This window comes from Cajanus cajan, chromosome 6 (assembly GCF_000230855.2).
Source record: "Cajanus cajan strain Asha chromosome 6, NIPB_CcT2T_4, whole genome shotgun sequence".
Classification (NCBI taxonomy): Eukaryota; Viridiplantae; Streptophyta; class Magnoliopsida; order Fabales; family Fabaceae; genus Cajanus; species Cajanus cajan.
The window spans coordinates 20,946,857-20,970,366 of NC_138522.1; the positions used below are offsets into that span (position 1 = coordinate 20,946,857).

The following is a 23,510-nucleotide window of genomic DNA, read 5'->3' on the forward strand; positions in this document are numbered from 1 at the left end:
ACTCATAAGAGAAAGGATGGGTCTTATGTAAATGATGCAGCAAAGACAATAGGGGTAAGTATAACCTTTGTTTGTTGTTTTCAAAAATTCCACATTTCAATATTCTTAACTTTGTTATTGATTTGCATGCATATTAAAGGAACAAATTGAAGTTGGTCTGACCCAAAGCACTACTGATGAATATGAAATTTCTCCTAATGATGTTGTTGGTAGAGTGTTTAGGCTAGAACACTCTGGGAAAGTGAGATGCATGGGTATGGGGGCAACTCCTTCTAATACATTTCGTAATACTAGACTTTGAATTATTGATTTGAGCTCTCTTCATCCAATGTTGCTTCATCATCATCATGTTCTAACTAGTGCAAACAAAAGTTCACTCTTTTGGAATCCCAACTACAAGGAACCTTGAATGCCCTTAAGGCCTATATGATAATGAAGGAAGGAAAAATTCTGATGAATTGGCTAGTTTCTTTCTTTCACAGGTAAGTATTATGACTTATTATTTGGTGATTGAATGTAATATTGGATGTGATTGCATAAGCTTAGGTTACTTGTTTTTGCTTTCTCTTATTTTTTGCTTCAACACCATATAGAGGTGACAATTTTGTTTCTTAAGATATTTATTAGTTTGATCTTGGATATTGCACTTGAATTATGAAATTATATATGAGGACCAAATTGCACTTCCTTTATCTCTAAATTGTACTGATACTAATTTATTTTTTCTATTTCAACTAGAGGGTCATCTGGTGGTAGCAACTTGAATAGCCAGTCTAATATTTAGACCTAGTTTCTTATATTGTGGACTTCTTTAGGTTATCATGGTTTCTGAATTTATAAAGTGGTGTAAAAACTTGGTTTCTTTTGGTTATATATTGTGGTGCTCTATTTCTTGTCAACTTGGACTTATGAATTAACTTTGATTGTTGTTACTCTTTTGTAGTTATGTTACTTTCATCACTATCAATCCATTGTCCATTACTATTATGGATGGAGCAGAAATTTGAATTGAAATTGTGCACTCAATGTGGTCTTGTTGTCACAGATATCAAACATTTGATTACCGTCATTTTTTATGTTGTTATTGTCTTTTTTATTTGGCATCTTGTTGTCTATATTATGGGTTTTTATCGGTAGTTTGTATTTTCATTAATTCCTTTTTTTCTTATAAAAAAAGTTAATATTATCAAATGGGATTTGGATTATGTTATGAGTACCTCCTTATTTTTTTTTGTATACAGGTTAAATGTAATTTAGATTAAAAAAATAAAATATATTGTGAAATTAAAAAAAAAACATCATTCAAATTGAGGAGGTCAAAAACCCCTTCTAAACAAAATGTCGTAGAATGGAAAAGGTAGCGGAGGTTGGTAAAAACTACCGTATAATGCTTGTGACGAACGTAATTGCGACGTTTTTATAAAATGTCATTACTTATTTTGAGGGGGGCGAAAACCGCCACAATATGAAAAAAAAAATCCCGCAAAATGATGAATTTCTTGTAGTGGTGTTATACAACTCGCGTTTGACATGGATTAGGGAGAGGCCTTTAGAACCTCATGATCAACAAGATAAAAACCTATGCCTGACTCTAACCAAATAGAGAACCTCAAGTTGATCCATGCCTAGCATCACTTTAATGGCTTTTAGCAAAATTCCAACCTGAGACAATTCTCTCTCTTCATGCTCGATGCCATTCAATCTTGTATTTGGTGTCTTCCTAACCCACGTCCAATACCACCAATCCTATATCTAGCTGAATGAGGTAAAGAACTTCTAATATGAGTCATGCCTAATGCCATGAAAGCACATCCGATGTGACATCAAAGTTTTTCCATTATTGAACATGAATTCGCCTTTAAGCACTTGAAATCTAGACATCCAACCACATGAAATACAACATACCATCTAGAAACAACATAGGTAATGCATTTTCAACATAAAATCCAATGTGTGCAACACGTTTTGGTCAAAAGCATCAAAATCTATCTCAAACTCACTCCGTAGGTACAAAGATCTTGAAATCTCACATTTTCACCATGAAATTTGCTAATCTACCAGCATACACCAATATAATATAATACAACAATATGAAACTCTTCAAAACACAAAATTCTAGCTTCTTTTACCTCGTAATCAAAGTGAAACAACAAAAAAAAAGGAAGACTCTAAGCACCCGCAAAACAAATATGCACGAATCAGAAATTGGATTCAAGTCCCTACTAATGGTTCCAGATCTTATCTCTCTAGTTCATCTCTCTATGTTTTTGAAGACTTGAACTAATGAAGCTCAATTCTAAACAAAAACCTTATATACTAACTCCCCTTGGATCAAACTGAACCTTTACCCAAAGAAACCCTCTAAACTACTAAAACTCATAAGAAAAATCCTCAAATTCTCAAGTTTTCCAACACAACACAATAACATATAATTAATTAAATAACAACACACTATAAGACTCATAATGTTACAATACTCTTCCAACAACAAAAATTTTCGTCCCTAAAAATCTACTTACTTGGAAATAAGAATGGATATTGATCTCTACAGTGTCCCTTAATCCTCCCAAGTGGCCTCACCAATAGCTATATCCCATAAGAATTTCACCAAGCTAATGACTTTCCTCTCAGTTCTTTTAGCTTGTGATTAACCATAGAAACTGGTATCTTCTCATAAGTTAGGTTCTCTCTAACCTAAATTTCATCAAAAGTCTACCACATGATTTGAGTCATGGATATACTTTCTCAATTAAGATACATGAAACACATCATGTAGGTTGGAAAGGAAGGGCGATAACGCCAATTGATACACAATCGAATTGACCTACACAATGAAGGATCTAATAAAGGCCAATGAAACTCGCCATCAACTTCTTAGACCTTATCTTCTTGGAGGAGTGGTGCACCATATTTTCTTCCTTTCCACCATTTTTGAATTTGTATTAAGGCATTGGAGTCCATGGATGAAGATTGGAGCATCAGTGGAGCTAGATGAGAAGATTCAACATGTTGCTCTTCACTAGTTTCATCATTTTTGGTACCATGAGCTTAGGTTTATCCATGAAAGTTCTTTCTTTCTTATTTTCATATTGTATTAATGTTCTTATATGTATTGTTTAGTGTTTATTGAATAGATATAATCTTTGTATGCTATTTTGTTAGATTTATAAGTGTCTTGAAAATTTTGGTTCAATTTTTTTAAAACCTTGTAATCTATGGACCAAATCTTATAGTATAACCTTAGGATTCATGTTCTATGAGTTTTCCTCTATATTTTGATGTGTGATGTTGTGTTTGATGTATGAAACAAAGTTTTTTTAGGTTTACACATTTTATTTTGAAATATATGCCAAATGCATGTGTCTTAGAAGTCATGTGTAGTTCTTTTTTTTGTCAACACTTCTAGTTGTCATTTTTGTTTTTGAATCATGAAAAATATAAACATATATGCTGGACCAAAACTATATGAATACATTTTAACTTATAATCTTTGAGGTCATACACATTATTAGTTCATTAACCTATTCTTAGAGAGTTAGATTTCCATATGACTTGTTTGTAGTTTGCATTATTTCTTGTTTCCTCTAATTTTTTGTGATTCAAATTGAATTCCAATTTTGGTGAATCTTTAAAACTCTTGTGTATTCAATAAAATAATGTTTGAACTTGCTATTTGAAGTTCAAAAATTTTCAAAAGTAAAGGCCTAAGAGAAAACAAGAGTAGCTTCAAAATTCTTCACTAATTTTTTTTTATCATTTTGAATTTTTTTCTACTTCTAATTTATTTTGTGATTTTGATATTCTCTTCTTATAACATTTGGGACAAGTTTCCAGCAATGTAAACAAATGAAAAATAGTCACAAATTTGCTCCCAAAAAAAAAGAAAAAAAAAGAAATAGAAAACAAAAAAAGAAAAAAGAGAAAAATATTTGTGATAAATATATATATATATATATATGTGTGTGTGTGTGTGTGTGTGTGTGTGTGTGGAACATTTTGCAAAAAAAAAATTCAAAATAATTTTGTCACATTTCATTTAATTTGATTTTGGAAGTGGACTTTAGTCTATACTGATGTTGTAGTCCAAATCTAGAACCATTTTTAGGATTATTCCTTCGAAGTTCTAGCTTCTAAATTGTACCTTAACTTTTGTTTGTCTATTTTTGTTGAAATTCTTTGAATTTTATCACGTCAAATTCCATTTAAATTTAGTTATATTTTAATTGTGCATTTTATTTTTTTCTCTTTTAAAAAATCCTCTAGTGTTGATTTTGGAGCTAAATGTCCTTGTGAAGGTAATCAAGACACTTGTCACAAAGTAACATCTTGAAATGTTGATAAAGGCCTAGGAGTACTTACTCCTTGGTTGAAGCTATCTTTTGGGAGAACACTTGAAGACCTAACACTAGAGAGAAATGAAAACACTAGAAGATCTCTTGCATTAAAGAGTTTGTTCCTTGTGTAGGAGAAGAATTGAAGACTTGTTTTGCAATTTAATTTTCGTTTTTAATTTCTTAATTTATTTCTTGTAAAGGTCTTACTATTGAAAGTGGTTTTGAGAGGTTCTAAGTGCCTACTAAAAACTTTTAATTTGCTTGTAATTTTTGTTAGCACTTGCAAAAGTGTATTGAGAGACTCACAAGTGTCCATCTAAGCTTTCACCTAGGAACACATCTAGATTCTTTAAGAGAGCTTGTTTTTCTTCAAAATTCTTTAAGCTCAAGCTCTAAGCTTGCTTCCATTTCTTCCCTCTCCTTTCTCTTGTCTTTTTTTTCTTTTCCTCCTTTCTCCATAATTTTAGTCATTTAGTTCACCCATGATGATGACACCATGTCAACGGGTCAAGTCCAAAAGGAGTCAAGAGGAGTGGGCTAGACTTAAAGGAAGAAGACCTAAACTCTTATTAACCTTTGAGTCACTTTTAATAGCTTATTTTCTCTTCTTTGTAAATATTTTTCCTTTTAAATATTTTCTTATTTTTGACTTTGTATTTTCAGGTAAAGTAGTGTAGGAATTTATTGCCTTATAATTTTTATTTTAGGGGTGTAAATAGTAATTTAGAAGGTGTAACTAGAAAAGAAATTTTGAGTTTGTTGGGCTTAATTGGCTCATGAAAGCACCTTTTAAACTCATGGTCCATTAAAGGTTGTGTCAACTTGAAGGGGAGTTCATGTGTTGGATGTCCACCTCAAGGAGACAAGGTGTCTCATGGTTTAATTCAAGTAGCCAACATGCCACCTGGCCTTATCTAGTCTCACACCTTTGGCACTTTGTTATATGGCAATCCCTCGTTGACTCTTCTAGATTTAGGATGTTGATATGAGTTACATTTTCCTTGCCTTATAATGTGACAAGCTTTTATTAGCTCTACTAGATCTAGGATAGTGACATATTTAGGAGAAAATTGTTGAATTTCAAATTGTAGTTAAGGTTGGTAGTCTTGAATTCAAGTTAACCTAACCTAGATTAGCATAATTTGCACCACAAGCTATCAAACCTTATACTTACATGTTGTCTCCATTGGTATTGTACTTTTGGATCATTTGTGTAAGAAATAAAACTTGAGATTTCTTTTCCAAAAGTCTTAGTTCTATCTCTTGGAGAAAACCTCTCCTTTTGAAAACTTTTATCAAGGAATTCTTTCTCTCTTGCTCATCTTCACTTTGAAATGGTGCACCTCATCTTCTTCCTCCTCCACCATTTCGTATTTCTTTGAAGGTTTCAAGTCCATGGATGAAGATTGGGAGCAAGATAGTTGAAGAGAAACAACCATCATCTCTTCCACTAGTTTCATCATATGAGTTTTTCAAGATTTGGAGGTGAACTAGATTCACTACCACTAGAAAAAGTGTGAGATATGCTCTTAGTCATGATGGAAGTTGGAGAAAAAGATTTTTCCTAGACTAAACAAAAACGCAACCTAATGTATTAGCAGGAGACTTTGGAAGAATGTAATAGTAAAGATATGACATATTTTTTTTATCATTACATGTCTCTAATGGTATTGATTCAAGTTGAAATTTTATTTTTGTGTGGAAGAATGATTTCCATGCACTTGTATTTGATCCAAGAGAATTGATATAAACACATGTCTAATACTTATTTTTTTTTTCCTTTTGTAACAATAAAGATCTCAAATTCGTGGATGATTTTCTTCAAAGAAATAAAGATGATATACTTGTAAAATGATTTCATATAAGTCAAATATTATATTAGAATTTTTATTTTTTATTTTTGTATTTGGACTTGTATTGGACCAATTATTGTTGACCTTTAATTTCAGCTGGACCTTGTTAATTTAAAGATCTAACATATAAATAACACATTGTTAACTTTAGCACATAAGTTACATTTTGGAAATAATAATCATTGGCTTGAGAAAGAGTTTCTCTTATGTTCTTGAGTAGAGTATTTGATTCTTATCAAATAATTTCATTTTTTTCTGACCAATTCTCTTCAACTCATCAATCTATAAGGATTGTGCCATTATTCATCACACTCTTTGTTCAATTCCATTTTCCCTTTATTTTTTTCTCAAATTTCTTTTTACTTTTTTTAACCTTGTAAACCTTAATAAACTTAAAGAATACTAAATAGCGAGTTTGCATGCCACAAATGACATTGAGAATACTTGTAAGTTTGTAAGAGTTTGTGAAACCCCTCGAGTTCAAGCGTAATTCAGTCTGAAAGTTTGTCAAATTAAGCTTGCAAAAACCTGACACAAACATTTAACCATCTTTTATGTGTTTATTTCACTTTAAACCCTATCTTTGCAAGGCTCATTGGAACCTTCGAGGTCTAAGTTTAAGTGACGACCAAAGGAATCCAAAAAATAGCAGTTTAATGAGCATATCCAAATTGTGTTTTTGCGCAGAAAAGCTGTTACAAAGATGGAAGAGTGTGTTTTCATAATTCCTTAGAACATCTGCAGTAGAAGCAACCCCCTGTGCTACATCATGTCACATCAGTTCTTTTTTACTTTATGGGTTGCTTAAATTTTAGCACCGGAACTTCTACAAGCAAATTTGTTAAAATTTAAGCAACCCATAAAGTAAAAAAGAATTGATGTGACATGATGTGACACAGGAAATTGCTTATTAACAATTTCCACTAGAGATGCTCTTACACTAGTTGTTGACATGCTCGAGAAATGAAAGAAAAAAATATAGAATAATTTGGAAGAGAGCATAGAAAAAGAAAATTATCCTTGGCTTTTGATTTAAAATCCAAAAAATCTAATTCTTTTAAAAATGTATTTTTTATGGCCTACACCCTGTTGTCTACGTTTTATCAATTGGGAAAGTGAAAAAATATTGAAAAAAAACAATTTTCTCCTTTGATTTAAAAGACAACTTGTCCAAGCTTTATAAATTGGAAAAAGAAAACGAAAATCTTAATTTTAAAAATTCGTTTTCTGTTTTTGTTTTCAAAGAAAAGAGAAAATAAGTTTGAAAATGTGTTTAATTTTAATTTTAGAAAATGTTTTATGTGAAAATATTTTTAAAAGTAACTGAATTTTTAAAATATAAAGATTTGTTTGGTTTCAGAAAAAAAAAATTTCTATTTTCATTTTCAAAAATAATTTTTATTTTATAATTTCTCTTTTTTCATATTTTTTCTCAAATCGATTCATAACTACCTTGAAATTACTTTTATGTGAAAATGTTTTAAAAATAATTAAATTTTGAAAATATAAAGCTGTGTTTAGTTTCAGAAAAAATGTTCTATTTTTATTTTCAAAAAATAATTTTTATTTTCTAATTTCTCTTTTTTCGTATTTTTTTTCAAATCAATTCATTACTACCTTGAAATTACTTTTATATGAAAATATTTTTAAAAATAATTGAATTTTGAAAATATAAAGGTGTGTTTAGTTCCAGAAAAAATTTTATATTTTCATTTTCAAAAAATAATTTTTATTTTTTAATTTCTCTTTTTTCCTATTTTTTCTCAAATCGATTCACAACTACCTTGAAATTACTTTTTATATATATATATATATATATATATATATATATATATTAATCCGTATATATTATATATGAACCTTTATCGTGTATGAAAATATTTTTAGAGACTTTTTTTTACGAGAGAATTTGTAGGAATTTTTTAAAAAAAATTTATCTAATTTAATTTTTATTTATCATAATTATTTATAAATTAAATATTTATATTTTAAAATAATTTATCAATAAATAAAAATAATTTTTTGTTGCAATAAAAATTATTTATTATAAACCTAAAATATAATTTATATGTTCAAAAATATTTATGTATAAGAATTTTATATATAATTTATATATTCTAATATATTATTTATTTGTATATAATTTATTATAAATTTTAATCATCTATAATAAACATGTTTGTGTATTGAATAAACTAAAATACTTATATATATATATATATATATATATATATATATATATATATATATATATATATATGTATATACATACATATCAACTTGTATATATTAAACATGAACATTTATCTTATATGAGAGTATTCTTAAGAGTTTTTCTTTAATGAGAGGGTTTGTAGGAATTTTTTTAACTTCTTGTATAATTCGATTTTCATTTATCATAATTATTTACTAGTTAAATTATAATATTTTAAAATAATTTATCAATAAATAAAAATAAATTTTTATTACAATATAATTTATTTATGAAAAATCTAAAATGTAATTTATATGTTTAAAAATATTTATGCACACTAGTTTTAAATATAATTCATATAATCAAAATAGTATTTATTTATATAATTTATTATAAATTATAATTATATACAGTAAATATGTATGTGTGATACTCTCAATCCCGCATACCATAACACATAAATAATATGAAACTGAAATACCTTATGTAAAATAAATGAACTTAAAATTCATACAAGTAGAAAGAATCACATTGTTAACACAACTAGACTTAATGAAATAACGAAATTAAAATCACAACTCTCAAATTTAATAACATGAAACAAAGTCCTAAACCAGTCCTAACTATGTTTCAATGTCACATCCTATCAAAACAACCTAACATGAAGTCTAAGCCTCATTACTAGCATTTTTAGTACCATGTTGATGGTCAACTCTAGAAAACATAAGAACAACAACAAACAAAACAAGAGAATGAGAAATATCTTACTTTAACTCACGGTGCAGGAGTGTCATCGAATAGCCAAACACCAACAAGACATACATATATACATAACATAAATATATTGGTAATAATAACACATTTCACTATTTCATGACATAATAATTAAATAACACGTAACATTAAGATGCATATGCAATGAATACAGACTACATATTATTATACATGTGAGGCTAGTGAAAACATCACACATCACACTTGTGCATTATTGCTAACAATACACGCAAATTAGCCTAGGAGTATATGTTGGGTCGCACCCTAAACACATTCTAACTAGGAGGACATACTATCAAAGTCTGGTCGAAATAATTGTGTGACACCCTCTACCCCACATACATAATACACAAAAAAATATAAAAGTACATTCTTGAGTAAATAAAACTTTCTTAATCAAAACAAGGTTCCAAAACACATAGATAGAGAGTTCACATTCATATTTCACAAATCGTAGTCCAATACAGAAATGATGACAAAATAAAACATTAATCTTTCCAAAACACAATAATAGTAATGAAACTTCAATGTTAATCTTAACTAAGCCCGGATGTTACATGTCCTATTAGAGCACACCCCACAATGAGACTTAAACCTCATCACCAATATTCTCATGCTGATGATCACCTGCAACATGATAAAAAATACACATAGAGCAATAAGGAAGTGAGAAACATCTCTCTCTAGTTCAGATGTATAAATAAATGTTAGGCAACACACACACAATCATAACAAATGCCACACAAGTTACACATAACGAATCATAACTCTCAAGTTATAGATACATTAGAATACATATACATTCACTTATCATGCAATAATGTCATGGACTCAACTCATAAATGCATGCATGTGACGCCATATGGAAGTTAAACATTCCTCATCACTAGTATGTTGCTACAACAACATACCTTGGGGCACGTTCATTCATGAATACATCACTGGTGACGAAAGGTACACCTAGAATAGCTCAATACATTTTTGGCATGCGGCCTAAGCGGCACACCTGGAATAGCTCAATACATTACTAGTGACCCAAGGTACACCTGAAATAGCTCAATACACATTGATATGCAGCCTAAGCGACACACTTGGAATAGCTCAGTACATCACTGGTGACCCAAGGTACACCTAGGGATGGCAATGGGGCCCCATGGGGGCGGGTAATAATAAACCCGCCCCCGCCCCGCTGGATGAAAATTGGTCCCCATACCCACCCAATATCCGTGCGGGTATCCATTAAGCGAGTATCCATGAATTTTTTGAATACCCACGGATATCCATGGATATTTATAAAATTTTTAAGAAATTAAAAAAATTATATTACAAATAATTTTAAGTTTATATTTTGATGTCATTGAAATATTAAAAATAAAAATTCAATGTTAATTTTGAACTTGTATTTAACGTTAATTTTGTTGAAATAATAATAAAAATGCAAGATAATCAATAACTTAAAATACGTCAATCTCACAAGTAAGTTAAAGTCTCATAATAACGCTACAATAATTCAATCTCATAATTTCAAACGAAAGTAAACAACTTAAAATACATAAATCTTATTGGTCCAATCAAAGCTAGAAAATTAATCAAATTACATCCAACATAATTCTATAACATGCTTAACACATGTTGGTAACTTCATCAACCTCACTTTGGTAAGAAAATAAGATGAGAGAGTGTAGTTTTAGGGTTATGTGGTGCAAGGATAATTAAGATATTTAAAAAATAATATTAAACGGGTACCCGCAGGTATGAATATCATCATACCCGCCCCCGCCCCATTTATAAATGGGTAAAAAATTATTCGTCCCTATTATCTACAGGTACCCAATTAGCCTATCCATTTATTATCCATAGCGGATTTTATCCGCAGATACCCGCGGGTGCAGATATTTTTACCATCCCTAGGTACACCTGGAATAGCTCAATACATCACTGACATGCGGCCTAAGCGGCACACTTGGAGTCATATATGCACATGATGCATGTCACACATTTACTATTTCATTGACTCAACATTTCACTTATTACGTCTCATCATATCCCATGTCACACTATCTTATAATATCATATCCTAGATCACATGTTTACTTTTCACATTTTCATGTCATATTCACATAGTCTCATACAAGGAACTTCTCATAGTCATATACATCAAAATAGCACATAAATCATACCAAGAAATTATCCAACATCATACCCATTCAATTTGCAATTCATAACATATGAAGCATAAAACCCATAGATTCAACTTCATGATTTCACGCATTTTCTACAACCAATCAATTAATATACACTACAAGGAAAATGACTTATGCCTACACACAAAAAATGTCACTAAAAATCTAAATTCCATAGGTAAAGGTATCATGGACTTTGACCTACAGACATTGCAATTGTCAACTTTGAGGGGGCATATAGCTACAACTAATAGCCTATCACTATAAGTTTTACCTACAGACATAATTTTACCTACAACTACATTTAACTGTCACTATAAGAGCTACCTACAATTTACAATATGCGTGGGTAAAAGTCATTGACTTAAATTTACACTCCCTACTATAGGTAAACACCATTAAATTGTACTTACATGTATGACTGTAGGTAAAAGTCATTAACTTATTCTTACATGCTCTGACTATAGGTAAAAGTATTTTTTATTTTATTTATATATAATAAATAAATAAATAAATATATATATATATATATATATATATATATATATATATATATATCTCTTATAGAGAATATGTGTACTCTATATGAAGTGTAATTAAAATTTGATTATTATCTTGTATACAAAAAATGATATTAAAGTATAAAAAAAAGTCAAATTTCATCAACTGATATATTTAATTTAATATTTTTTTCTTGCTAAATTTCATTAAATAATAAAAACTATATATACAAAACATAAAAAAAGGAAAAGATAAGTAGATGACTTATTCACATACTAGTCTAATATGGAGATTCTATATCAATGTCAACAACCAGTAATTGTTAATACATGAGTAATGAACCCTGTAAAATAAACATTATAATTGATTGATTTCCAGGCCCAACTAATGAATTTAGGAGCTTAATGACTAAAGGGGGGAAAACTATTCATAAACACACAATCAGGAAAATGTAAGATTTGTACTTTAACTTAAGACAATAAGCCAGCCATCTTCCAAAATGTGGGAACTGAAATTTAGATTAGTACATGAGTAATGAGGATTTCAATATGCACTCATCACTATATAATAACTAGAAAACAATGTGTAATTTGATCACAAACTTCTTTAAGTTTTAACTTAGTATTTAGTACTGCAGTAATAATCATGAGTCCAACATATCACTCAAAATGATAATATTAAAACAACAAATTCAGGTTTTGAAAAAGATTTAAAAATTAACCGTTTTCAAGAAGTTTAAAAAATTATAGAGATGCAAGAAATAAAAGAGATTAGACAACAAAATATTGCTCTAACATCTAACAATATAATAGGAAAGAAAACTATAGATAGGGAAGAATAAGGATTAACTAATTTTGGAAACAATTTTTTTAGCCATCATATAAATATATCATGCATCAGCCACTATCAAGATTGCATGCAACACCAGAGCTACGAATCAATGATGCAGTATTGAATTATTGTGCCGGGTGCTAAAGCTATACAATTAGAAAAATTCAACTTAATAAATTATTCACTACATTAAAACGAAGGTATCATTACATGTAAGCACACTTTGATTCTCTTTTCTTATATGTAGAATAAAAAAAACCTCCTCTCATAATAGGTATGAGGTAAACTACCTGCAAATTTGCCTACGTAAATAATTTCTCCACCTGTGCCTGTAAATCAGTCAAATATTGTTCCTCAGAAGTCTTTGTAAAGGATATAGAAGTCAAAGATTATATAAAGTAAGCAACAGAAACAAAAAAACATACTGTTACCCCTAGAAAAATTATTTTAAAGTAGTTTGCATACGCTAGTTCCTACCACTAGCCATAAGTTACAAAATAATGTAAAAGAGTTGTTTGTGCGGTTTGCTTTTTAAACACCTGTCTTGAAAATAATTTTCAAAACTCAGATTTATTTGGATGAGTAATATAAAATTGTTTTAGGAAACCAAAAAAGTGGGGAAAATAAGCCTCCAGTTGTTGAAGTTTCGCAAAATTATCCGAAGGATGGGAAGTGATTGTCTAAATCCTAGTGGAGCTATTGTGTGAAGGTGGCTTAGAAGAAGGGAGAAGAGTTGAGGGATTCAGACTAGGGCTGTGGCAATGGAAAATTATGAATCCTGACAACTCATAGAATATCCGTTGAGCAAGCAAGGCCTGGGAGAATGGAGAATAGTTGTTGTGGGATTGAGAGAAGCATTGGCTCTAAAAATGGTAGAAGACAGTAAATAAAGTTGTGTTGTTGTCTTCTTGACTCTGTTGTTGCTTTCCAGTACAATCTGAAACTTACTTTGTTTAAATATGTTTATGTTATAGAAGGAAGTGGTGAGGTGCGAGTTTGTGGTGATTGCTTGTCGTGATATATTTTTCAATTTAAGACTAAACACTTACAATTTTGCTTTTGGTTATTTTCTTAAAGGTCTCTCAACAATCAGAACATCAAAAACAAATAACACTCGTAATTTCAAAAGGAAAATACACTATAATTTCAAATCAAAACGTTAAAAAACAAATAATGAACATTCGTATTCCTTCACCTCAAATTTGTAATCTCCGAAAAGGCAGATACTTGTACAACATGTTGCTCCTTGAGTTCCTGGAATTATTAATCACTGTAGCTGCACAAGGCCTTATTTTGCATTAGTATTAATTTTGAAATTTTACTGTGTACATAAAACATATTATACCCCAAAATAGATCAACTGGTTATAAAGAACCCCATCACAACATGAAGATGAATAACAACTTTCAATATTTCAAGTCAACCATATAGTTATGCCATTAAAATAGAAGTGGATTAGTTAGGCATGCATTAAATAGGCAACTCTACAGAGTATGACAGTTCATCATCAGTAAGTTCAATAACTTGAGGAAATCTAAAACGGTTAAATCCCCTAAACAACTCTTTTCACAAGATCAGTTTGAGTCAATGCTTTAAATGAAGGGTAGGATAATTTACTGAAAACCCAGAACTTACTTTGTCCATTGTGTAAATATAATACTCCCATAAATGGGTACAAAGCCAAGCTCCACCCATTGGCCATATAGCCCAAACGGGCTGATCTTGATATGGTGATGTTTTAGCCCATATGTCTGAAACATGATGTGTAACCCAGCCATTTGCTTCATAGTTCACCTGTACGCAAGATCAAATGAAAATCTAGATAGAACAATAAAATTCATGATATTCTCTCTAGAACTATATATAAGCAAAAAAATGCTTAAACTTTTGGGACTAAAATATACACAAACTTCAAACAAGTCAATTTTATTTAATATTTTTAATCCAAAAATATCTTTAAGACAATAATGAGAGTACTATCTAAGATAAATATGATTAAGATATTTTAGAAAATGTAGCGTATATTTTATATGAAATCGTAAAAATCAAATACATTTAACTTTCTTAATTTGTGTGTAATTGGTATTCTTTACTTACATATAAGTATAGAGGGAGTAGTATGCCAGACTATATTTTCTTTTGCGCTTTGCTATAGATATGCTGGTATGGGGGGCAAGCTACGAAGTTTCTTTTAGGCAATAGCTTACAAGCATAAAGGATCTCTTTCTTAAATAGAATGACAAGAAAAATATGAAAGAAAGAGGGAAAAGAACAAAATACCTTTGCGGTTTTATTTCCATTGACTGACAAAGAGGAGATGAAATCAAATAAGGGCTCTTGACACTCGTGTAGGTTGCAAGAAAGGGATGGCCAATAATTCATTTGAAGATTAATGTTCAAGTGAGAAGCAGCCCTGGATGACAAAAAAAATAGACAAATTACAATACATGATTTGCCATTATTTCACTTAAGATAAGCTAGGTGGGATCATCCGCTGATTTGCCATTATTTCATCTTGAACAGAGTCATCAAGCTGTTGCACATCATAGTTTCATAAGAACAATACATGATTACTTGGGTGGAAACTGTCTTATGTTTAAGCATCCAACAAAAGTAACAAAATTATTTACCTTCATGTGAGACAAAGAAGAATCAGAGGCATTGACTGCAGAGGAATTAATGGAAACAAACACAACGCACCTTACAATTCTAAAATCCACTTCTTGGTGCTTTTTGTGAACATCAAGTTACGAAATAAATTACCTCTTTCTCGTTAGGGAAAACGTCCTTGATGGCCTTTCTGACCTCTTAAACAGAGGAAACAACTACGCCTCTCGGAACGTTGATTCCGTGTTTGTTCATCAATTCGGCGCCCTGGTTTCCATAATCAACGCTCGTCAATCAACTGAATCAAAAGATTTTCGACAAATAAACATCCACGGTTCCACAAAATATACATTCAAGGAACTCCAGATTCGTCATCCACAAAAATGATTTATTATTACTATTATTGAAAAGAAATACACCAACGGAAGAGCGAAATGAATCAACAGATTCCGTAGAAATTGGAATCGATTCGTAAATTGCAATGATAAGAACAAGAGCGGGGAACGCAGAGAGACCTGGTACTCATGGATGTTGAGGCGGCGGAGCTTGTTGTGCTGCCACTTTCCGGCACGGAGAGGGACGAGAGACGAGCTTGTTGAGCAATCCTCTCACCATAGTTGTTAGGGATTTGGAGATCGGAGAGTGACGCTATCTGAATGAATTTCGAATCGATTCTACGATGCAAACCTCTCTCTGCCTTTAAACTCCTTCAATTCGACGTTCAAACACTGCACAGCCTAAGGCAGGAGCGAAGACCAGACCCTAGAAACACTCCTGCAATGGGAAGCGGTGCGAGCGTCATCAGGGCTTAACTTCTTGCCTCTCTTGAGGATCTTGACTTGGCCCATGACGAGGTTCGCGCCAGTGCCTGAGCGATCGCTATCGTAGAGCTTCCACCGACGAGCGTGAGAAGGATTGGGGCTAGGGTTAGGGTTTCTTTGTATGGAAGATGAATAGAGGGGCATTGTGACCTTGAAGACAATCGTGGGATTATTTTGTAGGGGTCAAGATAAACCCTAGAATTACAACTTTTTTTGTCGGTTTATTAAAATCGCTAGAAAAAAATCGCTGCTAATTGACTAATTTTTTTTAGTAATAACTAATAAGTCTTTGAAGTCTTTTACCTACATTGACAATCTATTGGTAAGAGAACTTTAAGTTGTATTGAGTTTTACCTACACCAAACAAAAGTAGGTATAGATTTTTGAGTTATACCTACATTAAACATTTGTAGGTAAATTTTTTTTTAGTTTTACCTACACTAATTCAGGTTTATAGGTAAAAGTGTCTGTAGGCATAGGTTATTTTTTTTGTAGTGATAATATATTAATTGGTCAAAACACTTCAAATATTATCCAAAACATGAATCCATCATCAATTTTACATATAATGCCTCAAAATTCATCTAAAGATCATATCCCTAATTTCACTTCAGACGGCTTCCCACAGGAACTCACAAAGCACTCTAATTCATATCAAAACTTGTCTATTTTTGAAATTAAACACATATTCACACTCAACAAACATCAAGAAACACAGTAGAAAACTCAGAAGCCAAAACAAAAAATATTCAAAATTTGTCTATTCCTCATAGGTTTCCCCGTAGGAACCCATAGGGCACTCTAATCCGTATCAAAACATATCCAAACTCAAAATTAAACATATATTCATCCTCAATAATCATTAGAGAATACAACAAAAGACTCAGAAGCCAAAACAGAAACATTCAAAATTTGCCTGTTTCTCATAGGGTTTCTCGCAGGAACCTATAAAGCACTCTAATCCATATCAAAACTTATCTATTATTGAAATTGAACACATATTCACACTTAGAATCATACAAGAAATGCAATAAAATAGTCAAAAAGAAAAATAGAAAACATTCATAAAGTGCTTGTTTCCATAGGCTTACATTAGGCAAAGGATTGAGGGTCAATCCGACTACCCATATATTCCCACACCCGAGGTCTCTCACCCCCCTTACCTTGATGAGTAGAAGACAAAACACGTACAGTTCGACCTCCTCCTCATGTTTCTCTTGAGTCTTCAGAGCACACACGTAAAAAAATAGGAGAAAGTGAGAAGCGTGAAAATAACTCCTACAACCTCCTTTCTTAATAATAATAATAATAATAATAATAATAATAATAATAATACTATTTAGCAAAAGACCACTACATCCTGTAACACCCTGAATTTTCTACTAAATACAATATTAATTATTATTTATTTTTATAATTATTAAGATTTTTTTATAGTTATTTTAGTTAATTAAAGGGGTTTTATAGAATATTGTAAATATTTGTATTAATTTAAATTATTTATGAAATTTTTTTTCATAAAATTGTTTTTTAAGGCTGGAACGGGCTGTTCCAAAAGTGGAATGGGTCGTTCCAAACGATGAAGGTGAACTATTTTTGAAGGACCAGAACAGGCCGTTCTAAATTAGTAAAAAAGCCTATTTGGGTTTTTCTAGAACGAGCCGTTCCAAGATTCTAAAAATGCCTGAAAAGTTAAGTTGGAAACGGGCCGTTCTACTTATGGTCAATCTGTGTTAAAAGGAACCCCAGAACGGGCCGTTCTAAGTTTAGAACGGGCCATTCTGATTTTTGGAAACGGGTCGTTCTAGTTGAAAATTTTGCATATATTCGAAGGGTCCAGAACGGGCCATTCCGAATTCAGTACGGGTCATTCCGGGTACGCCAGAATGCCTATAAATAGGAGGTAGGGGGTGAAAAAAATTATAACTGACTGAGAAGGTGAAAATCTTACAGAGAGAAAGAGAAAGAGAGAAAGAGAGAGAAAAAAAAAAAGAAAGAGAGAGAAAGAAAAAGAGGGAATCTAGAGGAGGAAGTTCTGCTCTAGTTTCAACTCCTGCTTATCGAGGTAAGGGGGGAGTGAGAAACCTCGCTCGGGGGTGTGAGAATAATTGTTGGATATTCTGATTGTCGGATTGGCTCCCAATCCCTTGCCTGTTGCATGCTTCTATGAACATGCAAAGTATTAATGTGTTCTATTTTATTTTTTGTTTGCTCTACTTTGTTCCTTGTTGAAAATAATAAATGAATATGTAATTAATGTTAAAAATAAATAAGTTTTAATATGAATAAGAATGCTCTCTGTGGATTCCTGTGTGGAACTTATGAGGAATAATTATGACATGACTATGTGAAATATGCACAAATGACATGAGACATGAGAATGGACTATTGAGACAAGCTAAGATTATAAGAATATAAAAAATGATGACATGATGTACTAAATGAAATTCTGTAATAAGTCAAATGTTAAGTCAATGAAATAATGAATGTATGACATGCATCATATGCATATATGACTCCAGGTGTGCCGCTTATGCCGCATACCAGTGATGTAACATGCTAATAAGGTGTACCTTAGGGTCACCCACGACGTAACATGCTAACAAGGTGTACCTTAGGGTCACCCACGACGTAACATGCTAGGTGTACCTTAGGGTCAGTCACGACGTAACATGCTAATAAGGTGTACCTTAGGGTCACCCACGACGTAACATGCTAAAAAGGTGTACCTTAGGGTCACCAGTGATGTAACCAGGTGTACCTAGGGATGGCAATGGAGCCCCATGGGGGCGGGTAATAGTAAACCCGCCCCCGCCCCGCTGAATGAAAATTGGCCTCATACCCACCCCATATCCGTTCGGGTATCCATTAAGCGGGTATCCATGAATTTCTTAAATACCCACGAATATCCATGGATATTTATAAAATTTTTAAGAAATTAAAAAAATTATATTACAAATAATTTTAAGTTTATATTTTAATGTCATTGAAATATTAAAAATAAAAATTCAATGTTAATTTTGAACTTTTATTTAACGTTAATTTTGTTGAAATAATAATAAAAATGCAAGATAATCAATAACTTAAAATACGTCAATCTCACAAGTAAGTTAAAGTCTCATAATAACGCTACAATAATTCAATCTCATAATTTCAAACGAAAGTAAACAACTTAAAATACATAAATCTTATTGGTCCAATCAAAGCTAGAAAATTAATCAAATTACATCCAACATAATTCTATAACATGCTTAACACATGTTGGTAACTTCATCAACCTCACTTTGGTAAGAAAATAAGATGAGAGAGTGTAGTTTTAGGGTTATGTGGTGCAAGGATAATTAGGATATTTAAGAAATAATATTAAACGGGTACCCGCGGGTATGAATATCTTCATACCCTCCCCCGCCCCATTTATAAACGGGTAAAAAAATTATCCGTCCCCATTATCTGCGGGTACCCAATTAGCCTATTCATTTATTATCTGTAGCGGATTTTATCCACAGATACCCACGGGTGCGGGTATTTTTGCCATCCCTAGGTGTACCTTTGGGTCACCAGTGATGAAATGTGAAACTTCCTTATGGCGCCACATGCATGCATTTATGAGGCGAGTCCATGACATCATAGCATGATAAATGAGTGTACATTTGATATTTGATTATGTATGTGTATTGTTTACATGTGACTTATATTTGTTGTGTGTGTGTGCTATCTAACCTTTATTTCTGCACCTGAAACTGAGTGAGATGTTTCTCACTCCCTTGTTGTTCTTGTATATGTTTAAATTATGTTGCAGGTGATCATCATCATGAGGATGTTGGTGATGAGGCTTAAGGTTTCAGTTAGGCATGCTCTGATAGGATGTGACATCGGGCATAGCTAGGCTTAGTTTGGGATATTATTGTTTTAAAAGCCTTAGTCTACTTTTCTTTTGTAATGTTGAACGTTTTTTATAAAAGACCAAAATGTGTATCTTTGTCATTATTTTTATTACATGATTTTGAAAGTTATAAATTAATTCCTAACTAAGAGGCACTGCCACCTTTGCTGGAATTAATCTATATTTTCCTTTATATGATTTCTTGAGTTTTGATACTTACATGTTGACTTTTTATGATTTATGAGTTACGAATGTGAATCTTCTACCTTATGATATTTGAGACAATTATTTTATCCATGAAAGATGTTATCAAACTATGAAAGATTTTATTTATTCAAAGGAAAAAAAATTATTATTGTTTACATTTATTGTGTGTTAATGACTGAGGTAGAGGGTGTCACACGTCCCTCCTTCCCTTCTCATAAAATAATTAAAATAATTAAACATATTTTCTCTTTTTAAAAAGTAACATAAATATAATTCTTGATAAAAAAATATTTTCATAAAAATAGTCTTATACTAAATAATCCAAATATTAATTAAAAATCATGTTTTATATTAAAATTGAGCTCGCATAAAACAGATAAATAATATTTTCTCTTTTAGTAAAAATAATATACGTTTATTATAAAAATAGAACTCATATCCATTAGCTAAATAATATTAAAAATCATTCTAATAAATGCATTAAAATATTAAAATAAATACAAACATATCATTAATAAAATACATTCCATAAAAGTTACTTATATATCACTAATCAAAATAATCATTATAAATCATGTCTGATAAATAAAATATAGCTCATATAATTAATTAAGCAATATCAAAAGTCTAAAATAACTATATTAAATATCAAAATAATTTCAAAAATATTATTTATATAAAGTATGAAAAACCAGGATGTTACAAATTAAGCTAGGCAAGATACGTCCCATTCACATAAAGGGCGAGATTGAGACTTCCAAACTAAGTTATCCCTAAGAAAAAATTCCTAAGTTTTTACACAAGGGGGTCTTCCTTGGTGATGTATTACATACCATATCCTTAAAAACACACTTATGCAAATGATACATGTCAAATAAGACTCTATGCATTATTACATCACAATATCACATCATATCATGGTTAAGTCTTGTTTAGACTTCTTATCATATGACCCTCACAGGATCCATACACACCAATTGTATCAATATCAAAGCATATCAATCAATTCATACATAGCTCATGACCATATGTCAATATCATACTCACATAACACAACTATTTATCAACATTAATCGGTAGAATGATTACACATGTTCACAAATCAAACACAACATTTACAAAACATATTTCAATACACCTCAATAAAATCATTATAATATTATCTAATCATTTTTTAACACATTAACCATAGTCACTAAGAGATCAACATCACTAAGCATTTAAATCAATAGCTTAACTAGTCTAACAACTTTATGAATATCACACATTAAGTTCTTAAACATCGTTATCACCAAAACACCTCAAGTCGTTAACAATTAACTCACATCATAACTTATTTACAATTGTTTTCTTATATGATTTATATTTCCTTAACATTGATATAGGTGCCTCAAGCCATTTGTAAGATGAAACACTTAAAGGGTAAAGTCATTCATCATCACCATTCACAAACTACATTTCCACAACTTAAATTTTTAAGACCTCATGTAGTCCAAAGACCATATATAGAGATATGCATATGTTATCACGTTGATATTAATTTTATTAGAAAGTTAATCCAATTATCTACAACTTCCATGATGATCTCAAAAGCTAATTCTGCCATCTACTATTTTTACAAATTATAAGAACGCAATGTTTTAACCTAAATTTGATAGTCTGACCTTTGCTCACTAATTTAATCATAGCTCGAGTTATAGACCTCTATTTTAGGTGATTTTAACATAATTTGAAAGCTAACATCTAAGATTACAACTATTATGAATACACCAAAGGCTAATTCAGTCATTTGGGATGGTTGCACAGGCATGCAAATGGGTGCACATATGTGCCAATTGTGATTCAGAATGAGACTTTTCAACACTGATTGCACGGGTGTGCAACAAAGTGCACATGCATGCTAGTTGCTGCCGTGGGTGAAATTCATTGTAACAAAGTGCAAAAATTGCACATGACTGACCCCAAACTTCAGATCAATTGGTAAAAATAATGATTAAAGCTTAATACTATTCTATTATACCCTCAATTACTGTAATCCAATCTCAATTTCACATTCTAATTACATACTTGTATTAACTACTCACACAATAACCATTTAAAGTTTCCATGGGAACTCGCAATCCAAACTTCACAATTATACATTCAATCACAAAATTATAGACATATACAACTACACAACATCAAATAAAATTATAAGAAATTTCCACTTTTAAAAACTTAACACCTCACCATAGTTATAAATTCCTTTTCCCTTAATAAATCAATCAATAAATAAAGTATTTAATTATAAAATCTTATAATATATATATCTATATACATATACAAATAATTAAAACAAATATTAAAATCAATCCAAATAATTATAACAAAATATAATAATTAATAATTAACAAATACACACATGCGCGCATGTACAAACATATATAAAATAAATGTTTTCTCCCAACACAATTACAATTAAAATAAAGTATATAAATAATAAAAAAATTATAATAAAAACACACAAACACACAGACACATGTACACACAGAGACACAAACACACACACACACACACACACATATATATATATATATATATATATATATTCAAATACTTTTTATAACAAAATATCATAAAAATACATATTTCTCTAATAACATTATACAAAATAATTTTTATAAATATTTATTATTTAATTAAAATATTCACAATTATTAAAAGCTTATAAAATATTTTATAAAACCTCTTTAATAATTAAAACAATTACAAGAAAATAACTTTAATAAATATAAAAATAAATAATATTAAAAAATTATATTAGTAAAATCTTGAGATGTTACCACTTTTAATATAATTCATATATTTAAAATAATATTTATTTATGTAATTTATTATAAATTTTAATTAAATATGATAAATATATCTATATAATATATAAACTAAAATACTAATATAATTATATATATATATATATATATATATATATATATATATATATATATATATATATATATATATATATAAAGAAGAAAACATGTATTACATGTAATTAAGTTTTTTAATACACATAATTCAATTCATTGAATGTCTTATATATTATATATTTCATACACCAATTCAATTGAGAGCTAATATTCTAATGTAATTAATGTGAATAAAAATTATTTTGTAATATATTTAACAAAATTATTCTATATATTTTTAATTTCATATATTATATATTATATTTATTTAATTTATTTCTTATTGATAAAATTATATTATTTGATTATTATAATTAAATACTAGTTATAAACTATGTTTAATATTTATTGTAATTGATATTTTAAAGATAAATAAT

At 30.2% G+C, this 23,510-nt stretch overlaps 1 long non-coding RNA gene across 1 annotated transcript; it reads right to left on the reverse strand.

Moving 5' to 3' along the window:
* Positions 1-11,942: 11,942 nt before the first annotated feature.
* Positions 11,943-17,680, reverse strand: LOC145958846 (uncharacterized). The gene is made up of 4 exons (XR_014434402.1): positions 15,793-17,680; positions 15,434-15,544; positions 14,951-15,083; positions 11,943-14,464 (listed from the first exon to the last, which is right to left on the reverse strand). It is a non-coding gene; the product is annotated as an uncharacterized LOC145958846 (long non-coding RNA).
* Positions 17,681-23,510: the final 5,830 nt, after the last annotated feature.